Source organism: Marmota monax, unplaced genomic scaffold, assembly GCF_021218885.2.
Source record: "Marmota monax isolate L192 unplaced genomic scaffold, Marmota_monax_Labrador192_F-V1.1 WCK01_AAM20220418_F8-fsc00072, whole genome shotgun sequence".
Lineage (NCBI taxonomy): Eukaryota > Metazoa > Chordata > Mammalia > Rodentia > Sciuridae > Marmota > Marmota monax.
Window position 1 is genome coordinate 9,056,960 of NW_026692356.1, and position 15,018 is coordinate 9,071,977.

At 45.4% G+C, this 15,018-nt stretch overlaps 1 protein-coding gene and 1 non-coding gene across 5 annotated transcripts in view; both read right to left on the minus strand.

Moving 5' to 3' along the window:
* Nucleotides 1-15,018, minus strand: part of Pfkfb3 (6-phosphofructo-2-kinase/fructose-2,6-biphosphatase 3) — an 85,641-nt gene that overhangs the window by 51,163 nt on the left and 19,460 nt on the right. The window lies entirely within an intron of this gene.
* On the minus strand, nucleotides 3,541-3,622 carry Trnaa-cgc (transfer RNA alanine (anticodon CGC)). Its single transcript has one exon. It is a non-coding gene; the product is annotated as a tRNA-Ala (tRNA).

Here is a 15,018-nt window from a genome sequence, read left to right on the forward strand (position 1 = left end):
CAGGCCTGCCACAGGATGAGTCTGTAGGGACTAGCAGTTCTGGCTGCTCCTGCTGTGAAGCAAGTGGGGCCCTGGGGAGTTGGGAAAAGGCATCACGGTATCTGGCAGAGGCTCTGCCCTCTGCCCCCACTGCCCCGGCCCCAGGCCTCAGACTGGATGGCAAACTTCACCCACATTAGGACATCATCCAGCTGAGTCGGTGAGGTGCAGGATGGTCCTGCTTCCCCTTCTGCTGGCTCCCCCTGCCTTACAACCAAGGGACTCTCAGTCAGAGTATGCTAGAAGCTTAGAGGAGGCCTGGCTGAGGGTGACATGATGGAATATTATATAGCCTTTTAAAAAGGCTGCATCACACAGCCAAGGCCTGTGTGTAGCCCACCAGATCAGTGCTTGCTACTCTGCCTGGTGCTTTGCACTTTGGAGCGGAACACGGAGGGAAGGCCCGTGAGATCCTGGAGAGACTCCTGCTTCCCCCTGACAGGGACGGCACCAGGACATAGAGGCTGGCACCACCCTGCCCCTCTTCCCGCCCAGTATCAGCTGCAGGATGATGTGTTCTCACTCTCAGGCTCACCCCTCACACACCTGCTGCTACCCCAGCCAGAGAAGCCAGGGGAGGAGTTAGAGGAAGAACTTCAGGAGAGAGGAAGAATCTCCCTAGGCAAGGTGTGAGGACAGGAAGCAGGAACCCTGCGCCAGCTCTTTTGTCCCGGTGTTGTTTTATTGTAGAGAAATATACATAATGTAAAATTTACCACTTTAATCATCTTTAAACATACAGTTAAGCGGCATTAAGACCACTCAAATTGTCACCCAACCATCACCACTGTCTGCTTCCAGAACATTCTTACATTCCTGGCTGAAACTGCATCCTCATTAAACAGGAAACTCCACAGCCTCCTCTCCCTCCAACCCCTGGTAATCACCGATGCTATTTTCCACGTTCAGACTCCAGGAATCTGACATCTCTTCATGTAAGTGGGGTCATATGATATTAGTATTGTTATGACTGGCTTACTTCACTCAGCATGACCTTGTCCAGGATTAACCATGTTGTAGCACGTGTCATGTCAGAACTTCCCTCTTTTAAAGGCTATAAAATATTCCATCATGTATACAGATCACCTTTTGGTTATCCCTTCATCCTTTGATGGACTCTTTTTTTTCCCCCCCTTTTCTTTCGGTATTAGAGAGCAAACTCAGGGATGGTCTACCACTGAGCTACATCTCCAGCCCTTTTTATTTTTTATTTTGAGTCAGGGTCTCGCTAAGCTGTCCAGGCTGGCCTCAAACTTACAATCCTCCTGTCTCACACTCCCAAGTAGGTGGGATTACAGGTGAGCCACCATTCCTGGTCTTTAATGGACTCTTTGAGTTTCTCCCAATTCTTTGCTGCTGTGAACAGGGCCACTATGAACACTGGTGTACAAATGTTTATTCTGGTCCTTGTTTTCACTTAAGAACATTTGTCTTTTAAAGAATGTCAGCATTGGCCTCTATATTACATCAGAGCATGTCTTAGTTTCAGGAACATGTTCCACGCTTTTGTTGTTTAGCAGAGAACTGATACACAGGGTAGAACATCCTCTGAATCACTAAAAGCAGGGCAATTGGAAAACAAAATCTAGAGCCATGCATGGTGGCACATGCCTGTAATCCCAGAGGCTGGGGAGGCTGAGGCAGGAGGATCCTGAGTTCAAAGCCTGTCTCTAAATAAAATACAAAATGGGGTTGGGGTGTGGCTCTGTGGCTAAGTGCCCCTGAGTTCAATCCCAGGTAATCCACCCCCACCCCCACCCCCCCACAAAAAAAGCAGGGGCTGGAACTGTAGCTCAGTGATAGAGCACTTGCCCAGCATGTGAAAGGCCCTGGGTTCAATCCTCAGCACCCACATAAAAATAAATAAGTAAATAATAAAGGTATAAAGCAATATAAGTGTTGGCGAGGATGTGGGGGAAAAGGCACACTCATACATTGCTGGTGGGACTGAAAATTGGTGCAACCAATCTGTAAAGCAGTATGGAGATTCCTTAGAAAACTTGAAATGGAACCACCATTTGACCCAGCTATCCCACTCCTTGGTCTATACACAAAGGACTTAAAATCAGCATACTATAGTAATGCAGCCACTTCAATGTTTATAGCAGCACAATTCACAATTGCTAAACTGTAGAAGCAACCTAGATGCCCTTCAATAGATGAATGAGTAAAGATACTGTGGATATATACACAATGGAATATTACTCAGCATTAAAAGAGAATAAAATTATGACATTTGCAGGTAAATGAATGGAGTTGGAGAATATCATGCTAAGTGAAGTTAGCCAATCTCAAAAAACCAGGAGCCAAATGTTTTCTCTGATAAGTGGATGTTAATCCATGGGTGGCGGGGGGGGGGGGTGTTATAGGCTAAGTGGAGGAACTTTGGATGGAGCAAAGGGGAGGGGAGAGGGGGCAAAGGGGCAGGAAACATGGTGGAATAAGATGGACATCATTACCCTAGGTACACGTATGATTGCATGAATGGTGTGACTCTACTTCATGCACAACCAGAAGTGAAAAATTCTGCTCCATTTGTGTACAGTGAATTCAAGAGCTTTCTACTGTCATGTATAACTGACTAGAACTAATTAATAAATAAATATTTAAAAAATAAAAGCAGAATGAAATTGTGATGTTGATAATGTGTGCTTCTGTTATGGAATTGTGGATGATGTCTTTCTTTCTTGGTATTTCCTGTCTTTTTTACAATAGGTCTTGTACTATTATTATCACCAAAAAAAAATGTTTTATTTTTTTCTCCTTTTGATCCATCCATCCAAACTAATCACAGGCATTTTTAGAAGCTGATCAGTTAGAATCTGAATATGAAGAGTCCAATCATTTCTCCTCCTCCTCTTCCTCCTCCTCCCCCCTCCTCTCCCCCTCCTCTTCACCCTCCTTTGCAGAGCTGGAGGTTGAAGGCAGCACTCTCCCACTGAGCCCCACCTCCAGTGCAGAATCCAGGTATGTCCTACACTTGGCTGTCACTCAGGTGGCTCAGCGATCTCCTCACCACTTGCCAAATGACATCACACACTGGGATTAAGGGCTCCACCCTGTAGCCAGCACATTTGGCTACAGTGGGCCTGAATGAGGATTTCTTCTGCCTGCCCCCTGTCCCCCTCTACAAACACATACACTCTCTCTCTGTTCTCTGGTGCCAGCTGCTCAGACAGTAGCAGGCCTTTCTATCCCGCTCAGGTGGCCTGAGCTCTTTGGTTCACCTTTGGAAAGCAAAGCCCGAGACAGTGGGAGGTGGGCAGTAGGGGAGTTCTTTCTCTTTTCCACCTTGTCTACCACCTTCCAGGGCCTCCACACCAGTCCTCTGAAGGTCCCCAAGGATGACAATATCCCACAGTGGGAGAAAAATTCTCTGATCGTTTCCCAGGCACTTCTTGGCCAATCACCAGAGTGTTGTATTTTTTAGCCTCCTGTCCCATTTCTTCTCCTTGTAGAGGTGAGTCTTTCAGCACAGAAGGAAACAAACTGTTAATTTTTTGGTGGGGGTGGTGCTGGGGATTGAACCCAGGGCCTTGTGCATGCGAGGCAAGCACTCTACCAACTAAGCTATATCCCCACCCCAAACTGTTAATTGATGCCTAATCAGAAAGATCTAAGCAAAGAATAAAGAACTTGGACAAACAGCTCAAAAGTAGCACAGCATATATGATTTCAGGCTTTTGCCAGCTCCCCTTTCATCAGTCGCCCCTCTCCAAATGAGAACCAGACTGCCTGGGTTCAAATTCCAGCTGCATGACCTTGGAGAAATAGCTTAAGGTCTCTGTGCCCTCATTTTCCTACCTGGTAAAACAAGAGAGAGAACAGATCTTAAGAAGTGTTTGTTGTTTTTATTAATTGCTGATATATAATAATAGCTGCCTTTTATTGAATGTACCAGGCATTGTGTTCGGTAATTTAAACAGATAGTCTCTAATCTTCAGAACTACCTAGCCAGGTAGAGGTTATTGCTATTCTGGAGATAAGAAAACAATTTGAGAGAGATGAAATACCTATTCAAGGACACCCAAGTGGCAGAGAGGCACAGAGACCATAGTTGGTGAAAAACTGGGACTGAGGCCAATTCCAGAGGCAGTTAGTTTCAAAGGTAATGACCAATGCCCTCTGTCCCTGTCCCATCAATCCACTTTCCAGAAGCAGAAGACCAGGAGAGACAACTGGACACAGGAGGCGGGCACAGGCCAGACACACAGAGGGGCCCCAGAGGGCCCTTCTCCCCTCAACCTTCCCCCAGTTGCAACTGGCAAAGTGCAGGCTGCCATTGCCTTAATGACAAGTCCACCTCTTCATCACACAGAGATCAAATTCAAGGCAAAGATGCTCACCCCAGGCCCCAGGTCAAAATAACGCTCAGGCGCATTTCAGAGCCCTCTCTGGACACTGCTATGTCTGGTCCTGAGGGCAAAGAAAAAAGGGACCCTGGGAACAGGCTCTGGCCACACAGCTCCTAAGCAGCCTGGGATGCTCCTCCCATCCCTGATCCTCCCAGGTAGGTCCTCTGGCTTCTGGCCAATGAGTCACCTCTCAGCTAGGCCTCCTGGCCTCACCATCTAGGACTCAAGCTCTCTGATGCTTGACTCCCTTCTCCTAGGTCCCTATCATCCGTACATCCTAGGTCCTTGTCATCCGTACATCCTAAGTGTTTGGCCTATTATCTCGTTTATGTTCATGTCTCCCCATGAAGACTGAGATGTTTCTGTCTGTTTCTGTCACAGGCAGATCCTTGATATCTAGAACAGCCCGGCACATAGTGCACAATCAATATTTGTTGAGTGAAGGAAGGAGGGAAAGAAGGCAGGCAGGCAGGCCAGCTGTGCAGGTCAGCATGAGCCTATGGGATCTCATAGCGGTCCAAAGCCACTGAGACTGAAGGACACAGGAGTATCTGAATAAAGAAGGTTCTTTCCTGAAGTCTGGGCATCATTGGACTTTAGATTCCCTATTATTACCAAGGTTGGGACCAAACCAACTTCACAGCCTAGGGGTTTTCTCTGAGTACCTTGTTCCTCCCATCTGAGTCTTCACAGTATCCATCCCAACTTGTCCTCCCTTGTAAACTCACCCACATATGGCCATCCACATGTGTCCACCCTCAGTCTATCCTCCGAGGAGCACACAGCTTTCCGCCATGTGCTCCATTTCCCAGTAGCTTTCATGCTCCAAAACCAATCTCCACACTATCCCTGTATCAAAAGCCCTACTTTATTGAGCTGCATTTTATTGAATATGTAAGAGAAAAAAATCTGATAAGAGGAATGCATACGGAGATGTGAATTGTGGATCTGTCACCAGGGACCTTCTGCATTTTTGTTCTGTCCCCTCTGAGGAATACCAGAGGTAAGACAAGCCCCACCTATGAGAGGCTTCTGCAGAGCCAGGGAATGCGCCCTCAAGAAACCACTAGAGAACAGTTAAAAGCTGAAAGAGGACACTGGCTATCAGGAGATCCCAGGATCCCAGAGTTGGCCAGGCCCCGGGAGGTGACCTCCTAGTGTAAGAAGTTCACCTTTTACAGTGGCAAAAGCCTAAAGCCAGGGTGTTCCTGTCTACTCACCAGAGCCCAGGCTAGCTCCCCTCCTGAATTCACAGAGGCCCACCAGATCTGCTGTTTAATTTTATTTTTTATTTGTACTTATTTATTGTATTGATTTTTTTTTTTTTTTTTGCAATACTAGGGACTGAACCCAGGAGAGCTCTACCACTGATTACACCCCTCAACCCATTTTTTTAAATTGTATTGAAATGGAGTCCTGCTAATTTGCTGAGGCTAGCCCAGAATTTGCAATCCTCCTGCCTCAGCCTCCTGAGAAGCTAGAATTACAGGCTATGTCCCTTTACCACCTTAAATCTGTTTTTCATTGTCAGATTTTAGGTTAGGTTTGTATGAAGAGGTGACACAGTGGCTGCAATATATTGATAGTCCAAGACACCAGTGTCCCAGATGTGACTTGAGTCACTGACAAGTTTGTTAGGAGTAAAACCCAGGTTTCCTGTCACCCCATTTTGGTTTTCCCCCGCAGTAATGGGGACTGAATACAAGGCCTTGCACATGCTGGGCAAGGATCTACCACTGAACTATGCCCCCAGCCCCCAGTTCATTGTTTAAAATAAACATTATTGGAGTACTACATCCATATAAAATGCTTAGCCTGGTAACTCCATAGTGAAACCCTCACCTGGCTCCAAAACCAGAGCCCCAGGGCCCTCTCCCATTACCACCTGTAAGGAAAACAGGGTCTTGACAATGTGGAGTCCTTGGTATGTTCTTGAACTTCCTATCGGTGGAACTGCACATTATGTCTTCACTCACTCCACAATTTGCCCACAGGATTCTTCCACTGGCCTCTGACAGTTTGATTTGTTCTTCTGGGTCGTTCTATAGACTTTCACTGCATGAACACAGCACAGATTAATTATTCACATTGATGGAATACACTGCATTATTTCCTCAGTGTGCATTACACACATAGGAACGAGACAGATTCCTGGAGAAGATCAAGGGCTCTGGAGCCACAGCTTGGATTCACGTTCTAGCTCTGGCACTGATGAGCTGTATTCCTGAGCTAGCTCACTCCTACCCATGCCTCAGCTGTGCCATCTGTAAAATGGGGATGATGTTCATTAGCACCATAATTTCATGAGCTTGGATAGTTCCTACACACAAATGCTCAGAGTACTGCTTGACACATACTAAGTACTTGATAAGTGGGGATTCTTACTGTTACACCAACACTAAGTGTTGTAAAAGATAATAGGTGGTGGAACAAGACTGAGACAAAAGCTCCCAATTTTCTGAGAATTATCACCATTTAACAGCAACTTCAAATTTCTTCCTTCTAGAAAGAGATATTTTCTTTGTGCACAGGAATTAAAGGGGAAGTAAAACTGAGAAGCCAGGGATAATTTCTTCTCAAGTGAAAAGAAAATAGAAGCTATTCCTGAGGCTCATGCTTCTCACACTCACAAGGACCACTGCTAAGCACCACCAGCAAAGCCTCATGGAAGAGGATCCCTGAGCCCACGTAGCCTCCCCAGGCTCTGAAGTGAACCAAACCCTGAACACACGGTACTGCTGAGCGCCTCGTTTTCTCTCAGTGGAAATGAAGAGGAAGGACTTAATTCCAGGTTATCAGGTCTCATGCAGACTTTGGCTCTTGCCCAAGTCAACCGGGTACCTGTGGTCCAGTCGCCCAGCTCCCCACAAGCAGACAAGCCTGGCAAGCGAGGCTCAGGTCTTGGTTTCCTTGGAGGCAGCCCTCAGCCAACAGGCCTGGGAGGTCAGCCGGGGCTATGGAATCCCTCACCCTGCAGAACTTGAGCTGGCGGCGGCACGTCCCCTGCCTGCTGGGGTGATGCAGTCAGGCAGGTGGGCAGAGCATTGTGAGACAGACGGGAACTCAGTTTGTTTATTATTTACTTAAGATGACTTTTCTAGGAACTCTTACCCGGGATTAAGAAACTAAGCTAAACAACTAGGTAGGAAAAGGTCAGGGAAGTGGCAGTTTCTTCTGGTAAACAGGTCTGGGTCAGTGGAATGATGTGACTAGAATTAGAAAACCAGAATGAATCACAGAGATCCAACAACCTTACCCTACAGATGAGGAAACTAAGGCTCAGGAGGGTGACCTAACAGTTTATGCTTTGGAGGAAGGTCTGACATTACATGGTACCTTGCCCCTCTCATTCCCATATCGGATTTGTCACCAAATCCTATCTCACATAATGTTTTCTTTTTCTTTTGTACTGAGGATTGAACCCAGGGGTGCTTTACTACTGAGCTACATCCCCATGCTTTTTGATTTTTTATTCATTTTTTTAAAGGATTTCATTTCATATTATTTTGGTCCTAGGGATTGAACCCAGGGGTGCTTTACCACTAAGCCACATCCCCAGTCCTTTTCATTTTTTATTTTAAGACAACGTCTTGCTAAGTTGTTAAGGGTCCTGCTAAATTGCTGAAGCTGGCCTCTAACTTGTGATCCTCCTGCCTCAGTCTCCTGAGTTTCTGGGATTATAGGTGTGCACCACCTTGTCCAACCATGTTTCCTTTATCAGTTATCTATGTTCTTTCCATCCCTGCCATGGCCACTCAGATTTTGACTCTAGAAGTCTAACTTAGAGCCCTAGGTCATCTCTTCCCATTCTCCTTCTCTGCTGCCTCTCCTTTCCAATACACTGTACACACCACAGTCTAATCTTCCTGAAATAATTCTTTGGTTCTATTTTCCCCTGCCCAGAAACCACCCATGCAGTCCCTTCCCCTCTCCTTCTCTGCTTCCTGGCCATCAGGAGCTGAGCAGCCTTCTTCCACCACACCCTTCCACCATGATGTTCTGCCTCACTATAGGCCCCAAGCAATGGAGCTGGCTGACCATGAACTGAACCTCTCAAACTGTGAGCCAAAATAAACTTTTCCTCTTCCAAGTTGTTCTTGTCAGGAATTTTGGTCACAACCACAAAAAGCTGACTAATACAACCTGCTTTGGGGGAGAGACAGGACAGATACATCCCAGCATCTCAGTCACAAGTGGAAGATCTAGTTCTGTTCTTCTTCCTGGACAAGGTTTCTGGCCTTGAGGGAACTCGTCAATTGCTCCAGTTCTCACCACCTCAGTCTTAAGATGAATGTTTTTGTTCTATCTCCCCACTGACCACAAGGGAAAAGAACCTTTAAAAGTGCCTACATATGCCCTTAATATCTTAAAGTGACTCATCACCAAGCCATGGTGCCCTGGGTCCTTAGAACCCAGCACCTTTGGCTCAGATTTAGAATGTTAGAAATTGGTTCTCACAGCTTGACCATGAAGGAGTCCGTTCCTATTGGCCACTAGGTCTTGTTAGGGATCTGAGAAACTTATGGGGAAACTGCTGTGCCTAGGGACAGGACACACCAAGAGAGCATGTGACTATTTGTCCAGGAGAACACCTTCCATGCAAATGATGTAGACAGAGGATGTTCACCTTGCCCACACTGGGGATGTGTCAAACCACTCCTGGCCAGTATACTCCAGGCTTGGAGTGAAAGGTAGAAATTCTGCTCTCAAGAGACTTCCCGATGAACCTCTTATATAAGTAAACCCTTTGTAAACTGACAAGCTTTTCATCCTAAGATGCCACCATAAGGTCAGTCGGTTTTTTAGGGTAGAATGGGATTAAAGAGGAAAAAATAGAGGCCCTGTGGTAGGTGCAGGGAGTGCAGGGCAGGTACAGTAGTTCCCATGGCTGACTCTGTTCGCCACCAACCCCTGCCACAAGAAGTACAGTGGTTGGGCATGGTGGTGCACACCTATAATTCCAGCAGTTTGGGAGGCTGAGACAGGAGGATCGCAAGTTCAAAGCCAGTCTCAGCAACTCAAAGCGACCTGAGCAACTCAGCAAGGCCCTGAGCAACTCAGGGCGACCCCGTCTCAAAATTTAAAAATTTAGAAAAGGCTTGGGATGTAGCTCAGTGGTTGAGCAGCTGGATTCAATTCATGGTGGCAAAAAAAGTTTTTTAAAACGTACAGTGTGGTGACCAGCACCCCAAACCTGAAGACTCCCTTCTGCGAGTCCCATTTACAGAAGGTCATCAGGTCAGTGCCTGTCACTGAGGAAATCATTAGAAAGCAGGCCACACCTAAACCTACACTTGCAGGGTTCAGAATAGACTGAAAAAAATAGCTTCCTCTAACACCTGTCCCTCACCTTTCTCCCAAGAGAAATAAGGACAGGGACTTTTGGTTCTTGTGTGCTTGAAGACAGTTAATAATTGCATTAAATAGACCAGCCAGCTATGGTGGCACATGCCTGCAATCCTAGCCACTCTGGAGCCTGAGACAGGAAAAGCCTCACGCAACTTAGTGAGAACCTATCTCGATATAAAAAGGACTGGGGTTGCAGTTCAATGATAAAGCACCTGTACAGGTTCAATACCCAGTATCCCCACTCCCCCAAAAAAATCAAAATGAAGAATACTCACTACGTTAAAGAAGTGGGGTATTTCATGGCAAATGGCTCATACATCAAGAAGGCAGACAGTAAACAAGCATAAGTAATTAGACTTCTTTATTCAGATTATCATCATTTCTCTTTTGGTTTGAGATGTTCCTGATGTTTGCATACTGATCCTCCTGCTGGTAACACCCTCCCCAATCTTTACCTAGCTGGTTATTCACCTGACAGGGTTCAGCTTGGACACTCCCTTCAGCTAATCTTCTCAGACCCCGCTTCTTTGAGAAATGTAACCCTCCCAAGATTCCTTTGGTGTAGTGACCTCACCCATCACCGCACTCAACAGTCTGTAAACACATCCTTACTGACCTCTCTCCGCAGACCATGAGTCCTTAAGGCCAAGCACTATGTCACAGAGAATTCTTGGATAGTACTGGACAGATTGTACTTACTTAATGAGCATTTAAATCTCAAAACTCAAATCTAATAATCTGACTCCCGAACAGAGGCAGTTTGTAATTAAAATAGATGTACTAGAAAGAAATAGTACCTGTTCTGCCTTGTGACCTTAGATAAGTCACCTCACCATTTGGTGCCTCAGTTCATACGGAGAATGGTGAAAGAATACAGCCTGGTGGAACTACAATGTTAAGGAAGTGTTTAAGTGTGCTTTCCCAGTGTTAGCTCCCACGGGAAGCAGCTGTGTGACAGACCACTAAGTCTGAGGCAAGAAGGAAAGTAAAGCACTCATGTCTACCCAGAACGGAGAGTGGAAGAGGAACCTCACTGCGGCTCCTGACTTCTGCTCCCTGCTCCCCTGAGCCGCCTGGTGCCCACTCCTCCTCACCAGCACCTTCTCCTCCCCTGAAGCAGGCTGAAGAAGCCATCTGGACCCAGAAGCAAATCAACATGAGGAAGCACATGACACAACCCTGATGGGAACAGATCCTGGCAAATTCTCTTGCACTAAGGGAGCAAGCAGTGAGCAGGGGCTTCCTCAGTCTCTAGGACAGCACTGGGTGTTCCAGGAGGAGACGTCATAGCGTCTGTCCCAGTGGTTTGGGGGTTTCCCTTGATGACTAAGACTCTAAATGGAGTTCCGTAGCAAAAAAACGGGAAAAGCACTAATTCATGCTTTCTGAGTCAGCCTCCAACTGCAGAACTTTGGGCTAGAGCCAGGACCTATGGAACAAGGATTTGCATTTGAACACATTCTCCAGATGATTCCCAGATATTCAAGCTTGAGGAGTGCTGGTGTTCTCCTACAGTCTCATCACTACTTTGAGCAGAGGTATCCAAATTTTTCAGACCACAAACTACAACCTCAAATAAGATATTTATTTGTAAATTACATACATACTGCTGCACTGATACTTTATGTGCACAAAAAAACATATTATAAATACATGAAAAGAGATAAACTTAAAATGAAAATATAAGTTGTAATATTTTTTTTCCTACACAGGAAGGACCTGAGGCATGTACTGCCTTCCCTGCTGGATTAAGAGGAAAGTCCTCCGTGCAGATTCTGGCCCCGGATCTGGAATCTCTTCCGGCTTTTCTGAAAGCACTTTCTGCCAGGCTGTTGCTCCTCTGATCCATCCACCCAGCTTCACATAAAATGGTTTTCCCAGCTTCTACCCAACCTCCACCCCCACTTCCTTAGTGTTAAAGCAGTTTCTGTTCTCATTTTAGATCACTGAACAATCTTAGAAGTCACTCAAGATAAAGTGACTACCTAAACGACAGGTTTTAAAATTGCTTCTAGGAACACCACCTAATATTTGGGGATTAAGTTTCTATTTCTGGAACTCTGGTAAACAAGATTCTTTTGCTTTAAAAAATAAAAACAGGGCTGGGGCTGTACCTCAAGTGATGGAGCCCTTGCTAGCACTGTGAGGCCCTGGGTTCAATCCTCAGCACCACATAAAAATAAATAAAATAAAGGTATTGTGTCCATCAACAATTAAAAAATAAATAAATAAGAAACAAAAACAAAAAACCCAGACAGTCTCTTCATTAAAGAACCATAGGGTGGGCCTAAGGCACATTGCCCTTTAAAGACCCACTCCCACTTCAAAAAAAAAAAAAAAAACCCAAACAGAAGCCCAAGAAATTCAATGCAAAAAAGATTCCCAGAATGTTACTAACTTGAGGTCACTACAAGTAGAAAATTCTAAGAAAAGTCTTTCTAGAGGGTAAGACATACTATCAATACTTCAATCTTCTCAATATCCAAGAACCTGAAATAAAAGAAGCTGGGAAAAACTGAAGGAAATGCACATGCAAGAAATAAACTTTGTAAAATTGGGGGTTAGGTGGGAGCCAGTCTCCTCCAGTCTCTGAGCCTCATGGTCAGTTTTGTTCACACAGCTCAGTAACTGGAATTTCTCCCTAGCCCATAAACATTTAGAGATGCCAAATGCTTAGGATCACTTTTAAAGATTCCACATATTTGTAAGCCCCTCCAGACACCAGCAGCCTCCTCTTCCTGTAACAGGGGTTCACTTGATGCTTAGACTATATCCCTTGTGGCTTTGAAGCTTATATGTTTGTTTGTTTGTTTTACTTTTTCCCAATCTTCTTCTCCCTAAACTTCTTCCTGGTATCTCCTCCCTAATCTCATTTTCTCTGAATCACCTCTATAAAAGCCCCCCTGTTCCTACTAATGGGCAGAATCAAAGCCTTTGAGACAGAGTCCCCTATGTTTCTCCTTTCCTAGCAAAGCAATAAACCTTCTTTTTCCTTTTTCTCAAGACCTTGTCTTCATTATTGGATTGGTGTGAGGGCGAGGACCAAGCTTTTGGTTACACTCCCTGTTCCTTGCCCACTGTCTCTACTGCACCAAAGGGCAATGACAAGCTCATCTGCATCCAACCCAAGGATTACATGAGGAATCTGGGGAACAGATATGCATACCCCAAGATCAAAATCAAATATCCCAAGGAAACAGGTCTATTATGTACTCATCAATGACACCTATCTCCTACTATCATGGCCAAGTTGTAAGCCACCTGTATCCCTCTGTTCATTAAAACTAAGACCCTGCCCTGCTTTGTAGCCAGGAAGACCACATTACACTTCTTCAAGACCAAGAGAAAAAACGGAGATGATGCTCCCTCTCCACTCCCACTCCTGGTTTATCTACTGCCCAAGCAGGTCAGTGTTCCAAGAAGTTCAAGAATGGAGATCCTGTTAGAAAACTTCTGGAGAGACAAGAAGAGGCACTGAACTAAAGACCACTTTGGGAGGGATGTTGGAAGTTTTTAGACACTAAGTCAGACCACTAGAGATGGCCTGGTTCACCCCTTTCCCCCACTCCAAGGAGGCTAAATGAAAAAACAGTTCATACCTAGGGGCAGAGGCAGCTGCTGTGCTCACCATCCTGTCTTTTTATTTCCCAGCCATTAAACTCACATAAAGAAGGTGGTTGCAGAAACTGAAGAATTGTCACTGGTGCACTGCGAACTCCTCTTAAGACTGGAAATAATCACTGAGAAAGCACCAAGCATCTGCAAGGAGGCTGAAGCACCTGGTGTATAGTAGCTCATTTAATCCTCACAACCCTGTGAGACTGGCAGATTAAGGAGCTGAAGCAGAGAGACTAGGGACATTCTCTAAACCCACACAGCTGCTTAGAAGTGGGGCCAGTACCTGAACTCAGGAAGCTGACTCCAGGGCCTGTACTCAACATTCTACCATTCTGCCTCTCTTATATGCACTCTACCACAAAGCCTGGAATTCAATCCTATTGAACAAATCCCAATCTTTATACATGTATGAGGCAGCACACTTCATGATGGCTCATGAATACAAAATGGTCAAGCATGACCAGGAATCTACCTCAGTAAGTGGGAGCACAGCAGAAGATTCCACAGCTCAGCTGACTCATTACCATCTAGGCCTCCCACCATCTCCATGGCTATTCCTACCTGAGCTGCCCTTTTGTATGAAAATGAACAGTGTGTCAGGCAAGGGAAAGAACACAATGTAACTAAACCTAGGTCCCAACACCTCTAAACTGCTGATGTCCTAAAGCCCTTCATTAATATCATCTTGGGTTAACAACCTTAGAGATCAATCTTCAAACTAAACAACTATTTACTATTCAAAGATGATAAAAATAAGGAATATGGACTCTTGACAGCAGGAAAAGAAGAAAAATCTTGGGACTTTCGAAGGGGAGAAAGAAACAGTAGAAACAGAAACACCATTTCACCTTCTCTGCAGTATTGCTTAGAGCTGGGTGTGGCTACCTCAGTGTATCTCTACTTCCTTAACACCCTGAGAGCAGAGGACAGGAAAGAGACCAAGGGAGTTAAGGATGAATTATACAGGAGACCTCCAGAAAAGAAGGAAAGAATCTTCAGAACTACCTTGTGGAGCTCTTAAAGTAGTGCTCAGTGCACAGAGAGGACTAGACACCAAAGCTGCCTTGAGCACATCCCTCCAGGGGAAAAGGAATTAGCTGGCATTTCCCTAAAAAGAAACTGTAACCAGGCCTGCAAGGAACCAAGAAAAAAAGCAGGTATTTCCTCTTTATACACATGCTGTTAACTCCCATCTTCTTCCAATGGATGTTAAAATAGTTTATATTTGACAATTTAATTAACCACAGTAGAGACCAAATGATTTTTAGCCAGGCACAGTAGTGCAGGCCTGTAATCCCAGCAGCTCAGGGGGCTGAGACAGGAGGATCAAGAGTTCAAAAACAGCTTTAGCAAAAGTGAGGTGTTACGAAACTCAGTGAGACCTTATCTCTAAATAAAATACAAAACAGGGCTGGGAATGTGGATCAGTGGTTAAGTGCTCCCGAGTACAATCCCCCTTGAAAAAAAGACTTCTAAAGTGCTTGTCTTCAGAAACTATGAAGCTATTAGTCAGGCACAGTGGTGCACACCTGTAATCCTGTTATCCTAGCTACTTGGGATGCTGAGGCAAGAGGATAGCAAGTTTGAGGCTAGCCTCAACAAAACAGTCAGATGATGTCTCAAAAAAAAGGGGTGTAGGGCTAGGGATGGGCTCAGA